A 6,108-nucleotide genomic window follows, 5' to 3' on the forward strand; every position below is an offset into this window, starting at 1 on the left:
TAGCTTGTGACTTACATCCCCATTGGAGGGGCCCCGAGTGGCCGAGTGGTCTAAAGCGCTCTTCGTTACGGATCACTGCCATCTCACATCTGTCTGCGGCGGTTCGAGTCTAAGATTCAGCCAATGTAGGCATGTGAGAAAGCTTGCCAGTAGCTTCTCGTGGGTCGGTGGTTCTTTCCGGGGTTTTCCGGGTTCTTCCTCCACCATTAATACTGGCCGCCATGTATAGCCTATCGTGCTGAAAAATGGCGTTAAACCCCACAACAACAACAACAACATCCCCATTGGACAGATGTCCGTGCCTGGAAAGAATGGAATTTTGAGGCTTGGACCCAAGAAGTGGCCCAGTATGCACGAGAGTTGTTCAAGGAAAAAAGTTACTTTTCAACCTGTGGTAGTGACGGTGCCAGAAGAACCCGTCACCCAGGACGGGACTGTCGTGGACAGGCCTGAAAGACCCTTTCGGGAGGACACTTGTGTGACCTTACCCCCTACTATAGAACTGGTTAGAACATTACCCAAAACATGTTGTTGTACAGACACTTGTGTTTATTCCACGTTAATGGTTATCATGTGCCTTTTATCCTTGTACTTAAGCCTTTGGCTTTTATGTATTTTTGTCTTTCGTATTCATGTTTGAAACATTCAATAAACGTGTTCTGAAACAAGTATATAAATTCTTGTCATGTTTGTTTTCGTGTCACAAGTGACATTTCTCACACTATGGCTACCTCTGCTGTCTCTGCTCCCTCTTCCTCTACTGTCAAAGTCATCGACGAACACTTAGATCGTGCCAGTTGGGAGGCTTTGTATCTTCGCCATCCCTTTAACATGCTCATTGCTGGACCTAGCGGTTCAGGCAAAACCGAATTCGTCAAACGTTTGATCGAACATAAACATCATTTGATTGATCGACCACCTCAGCGGATCGTGTGGTGTTACAAAGAGTGGCAATCGGCGTACAGCCTCTTGCGAGAAAGTCAAGGCGATTCCATCGTGTTTGTGGAAGGCATTCCTAAAGAAGACGACGGCATCGTCTCTGACTCCCGTCAAACCCATTTGGTCATTTTTGACGACATGTTAGGAGAAGACGAAGAAGAAATTAAACTGTGGTTCACGCGCAAAGGGCATCACCGTAATGCCAGTGTCGTTTACATCACCCAAAATTTGTTTCAACAAAGTAAGGCCCATCGCACCATCAGTCTCAATGCGCATTACGTGGTCTTGTTTAAAAGCCCTCGAGATAAATCGCAAGTGCAAGTCTTAGCCAAACAGTTAGGAACGCCTTGGCTGACTCAGGCGTACGACGATGCCACTCAAACGCCACACGCCTATTTACTCGTCGATTTGAAACCTACGACCGCCGAGGATTTGCGATTTCGTACCCACTTGTTTCACCACTGGTGCCCAGACGGAGGGTCTGTCCTGTACACGTCTCCGTCTTCGACTTAATTTCACTCCACAAAAAAATCTATAAAAACCTCAGACCCTTTTCGTCTGTCTCACACAGTGTGAACATGACGTCCCTTCAGTCGCATCTTCCCGTCAAATTGATTCGTGCCTTGTATGGCATCAGACGAGAAAAAAAATCCACAAATACGAGCTCGTGTCTTCGGAGCTAGTCTCAAAGAAGTCTTACGATGGTTCACGGTGACGGCACGTCAAATACTCCAAGGAATCATTCAGATTCCTCATCAAACCAAACGCTTTTTCGATCGAAACAAAGTTGCTTTGACCCAACTGGCCGATCCCCGCATCGACACTCAAACCAAAAAACAAATCATTTTGAAACCTGGAGGGAGCGGTACTCTAGGAGGGGTCATCATTCGCTCTCTCTTAAGATGGGATCCTAATGCCCCCAAAGTTCTCCCCAAGAAAAAAAACAAACGAAGCTCCAAGAAGAAGAAGAAAAAGACCAGGTCCCCAAGAAGAACTTCTCCAGTGGCGGGACCCTCCTCTTACCAGACACCACCACCCCGGAAAAAGAAAAGAAGCCCCCAGAAAAAGAAACAGAGAAAAAGTCCCCAGAAAAAGAAAAGCCCACAGAAGAAAACTAGTCGCAAGAGAGGCACTTCGGCCAGGACGCAACCTTACACTCGCAAACCACGACCTGCCACGGCGGTGACTGCGTCTCCGGCAGCCTCACGTTCATCCACTTCTCCGTTGATGACACCAAGAACTGAATAGTACTTGGAGACGTTGATCACACCAAGAACTTCTCCGTTGATGATCCCAAAAAGAACTTCCCCAGTGGCAGGACCCTCCAATTTAGTGGCAGTGGCTGCTGCTCACAAAGTACCTTCTCCCAAAATCAAAGTCCAGGAAAGATCGGGCATGTTACAAAGTTTACTGGATTTGTCCAAGCAAGAACTGGCTCGATTTAGTCCGTTACGAACCCCTCCACGACGTGTCATGCCTGTCTTCAAACTGATACGACGTAAAGACAATCAGTGGCGACGCGTTCCAGTATAAAAAAGGCCTGTGACCAAGTCGGGGGTATCAGTGTTTTTTGGCGCTCCTGAAGACTCAAAGATGTCACCCTCCAGAAAACCCCAAGGAAAGAAAAGGAAAGGACTACCACCACGTTTAGTCAAACAAGGGGACATGTTATCTGTCCTGTCCAAAGCTTCTCCACCTCTACGAAAAAAACTCATTCAATCGGCCTCCAAAGAGGTCATCGATACCGTGTGCGAATGTTGTTTGAACGTCTTGAAAGACACGATCCCTTTGTCCAAACACCAGAAACAATGCTTAAGCAAACATCGTCACGTTCTTCGCCAAATGGTTCAAAAGAAAATTCCCATTCGTCAAAAGAAGAAGATGTTGGTCCAACTTGGAGGCATTTTACCCCTCTTATTAGGTCCCTTGCTGAAAGGAGTCTTGGGAACCATGCTGGGATGACTGGTGGGAGCAAGATAAAAAGACCCTCGGAAGTCCCAAGATCTCAGAATCGACCCCGGACAACCCCATGGAAGGACGAAAACTGGCTTTAGTGCCTTACAAACAATGGATGGAATACCATCGTTGGCAAGAACAACGCACCCCGCATTTACCTCCCAATCCCAATTTGAGCGAGTTGTCCCAGTTACAACACGAATTGCAGTCCTTGATGGATCGCCAAGATTTGTCCGAAACAGAAAAATCGCAAAAGTACGGTCAACTCTTGCAACGACTGCAACTCTTTCACCAGAAATCTTTAGACGAAACAGCTCTACCCACTCTGAAAGATTTTAAGACCTTGATGAAAAGTCCAGCACCATCACCAGTACCAGTACCACCAGTACCCGTGACCAAGACAGAAAAAGGAGAAGAAGAAGAAGAAGGGTTTCAAACTCCACCAGAAAAAGTACGCAAGTTAACAACACCACCTACCTCCAGAATTGGATGGATTAAAAAGATGATGGCCACCCCTTCTTCATCACAAGAGAAAAGGAAAGTGAAGACAGAAGTGAAGACAGAAGTGAAACAAGAACCGATATCCCCCGCTCAGACATCCTCCTCTTCAACACCTATTGCGGGTCGCACACGCAAAGCATTGCAATCCAAGAAAGTACCCCAAGAGAAAAAGAGTAGCATCCTCCAAGAGTGGCTGTCTTATTAACATACACACAAACACAAAATAATGGAAAAGTCTTAGCCAGCATTTACTACGATCCCTCCCATCCTGCAAGTTACGCAGGAGTTCAAAAATTGTATCGTGCTGCCAAAACTCGACTGAAAAGTCTCCGTTTACCTCAAGTGCAACGATGGTTACAAGAACAAGCTACCTACACTTTACACAAACCCATTCGACGCAAGTTTGCCAGAAGTCGCACCCGAGTGGAAGGCATCGATCATCAATGGCAAGCCGATTTAGCCGATGTCTCTCATTTGGCCAGCTACAATCGTGGCTACAAATATTTGTTTTGTGTCATCGACGTCTTTTCCAAATTTGCCTGGGTCGTGCCCTTGACTTCCAAATCGAGCAGCGAGTTAGTGCGAGCCCTGCAACGGGTGTTGAAACAAAGCGGTCGTCACCCTCTTCGATGGCAAACGGACAAAGGCACCGAATTTCTGAACCAAGCTTTCCAAAAAGAATTAAAGAAACGTGACATTCATTTTTTTACCACCGAGAATCCCGAAACCAAAGCCAGCATCGTGGAACGTTTTCAACGCACTTTGAAAGAACGCATGTGGAAATATTTTACGCATCATCACACTCTGAAGTACATCGACATCTTACCGCACCTGGTGCAAGCGTACAACCAATCTTACCATCGAAGCATTGGACGTGCCCCGCAAGACGTGACTCCTGAGAACGAAGTGTTGGTGTTTGAACGCCTGTTTGGTACGTCCCCGACGAGGACTGTCCCCAAGAAAAGTGGAGAGTTGGCCATAGGAGATTGGGTGCGCATTGTCAAAACCAAACGCACTTTCGACAAAGGTTACTTACCTAACTAGACGACCGAAGTGTTTCGTGTCACTGGACGAGTGCATGGCCGTGATCCTGTTGTCTATAAATTGGAAGACATGAACGGAGAAGTGCTCAAAGGAACGTTTTATTTGCCCGAGTTACAACGTGTGACTAAAAAAGAAGACGACGTGTACGACATTGAAAGCATTCTCGAACGCAGAACCCGTAAAGTAGGTAAACGACGTGTCAAAGAAGTCCAAGTACGTTGGAAAGGATATCCACCCAGTTTTGATTCTTGGATCGACGCTTCGCAAGTCATCGACTATAAAAAGAAGTGACCATCATGCCCTTTCACACAGACGCAGCTACGTCGACCACTTCTTCACCTAGTTCTTCTCTGCAAGATTTACAAAAACAACCCTTGTGGGTGTGGTGTGGAGAACGTGTGCCTAAAACGCAGATCGTCTTTTTCTGCCAAATCTTCGTGGTGTATTGTGTCATCGTGGCAGCCATTGCCAGTTTGAGTTTGCAACAAGGAGACAAACAATTATGGACCATTTTATTAAGCAGTTGCATCGGTTACCTGCTTCCCAATCCCTCCCTGAAATTCTCCTCGAACGGGAACCACGGGAACCTTGTGTCCAGTGCCAGTGTCAGTCACCACTCCAACAACAACAATAACAACAACCCCATTTTGGGCGAAGACACGCCTCTGACGTCTAGTAACCCCTCGGACAGCCACAGAACTCTGGAATTATGAGCAATAACAACCAATTTTACTTAACCTTACCCAGTGACAGTTCCATGGAGGTGTTTCCCAAGAACACGTTGTGCTGTTACACGGCCAAATTACCTCAGACCATCCCATTAGATCACGAAGCCCATTGGGAAGTAGCTTTAGTAGAAATCATTCACCCGACCCAAGTCCTCAATGTCCTTCCCAATCAAAATGTTTTTGATGTAGAAGTTCATGACGAGTCATTGCAACAGTACTTGGATACCTATGGCAAATATGACAAGAAAACCCCTGGCACAAAAAATCAAAAGTACACCACCTATCACTTGTTCATTCCTCCAGGCTATTATTTTAGTGGTCAACATTTGGTCAGCACCATAGCCTCCAGGTTTAATGTCGTGTTTTTGAAAGCTTTGGAAAGTGTCAAAAAAGTGTCACCATGGAATACCACAAAGTAGCTCGTCGCTTCTTGATGAAATTTGACGGGAGTAAAATCCTGTCCATTTTATTTTGTCCTGAATTGTTTGACATGTTGGGCGGAGACATGGACATGAGAATGGCCATGCTCAAGAAAAACGAATTACTAATCGTTTACGACAACGAGTCTTTTAGCAAGTTATTTCGTTCCCCGGTAGAATTGAACCAAGGACTGAATTTGATGTTTGTGTACTCCGATGTGGTGGAGTACAACGTGGTGGGACACACCTCCGTACCGTTACTGCGTGTCATTCCTTTCAAAGTGGATTCTGCCACGGCCGCTGACGAGGAAGGTGGAAACACTTATCACGTCCACCGCGAATTTGTACATCCTCACCATTTGCCTGTCAGCAAGTCGTATTTGGACACAGTCAACATTGCTATAAAAGGAGATCTGGGACAAAATATTCCATTCACCAAAGGAAAAGTCACGGTGAAACTCCATTTTCGAAAACGATTCTCTCACGACTCGTAAGTCATGTATCCAGTGTACCGAGGGGTT

This window comes from Sinohyriopsis cumingii, chromosome 2, assembly GCF_028554795.1.
Source record: "Sinohyriopsis cumingii isolate HCF-2022 chromosome 2, ASM2855479v2, whole genome shotgun sequence".
NCBI lineage: Eukaryota > Metazoa > Mollusca > Bivalvia > Unionida > Unionidae > Sinohyriopsis > Sinohyriopsis cumingii.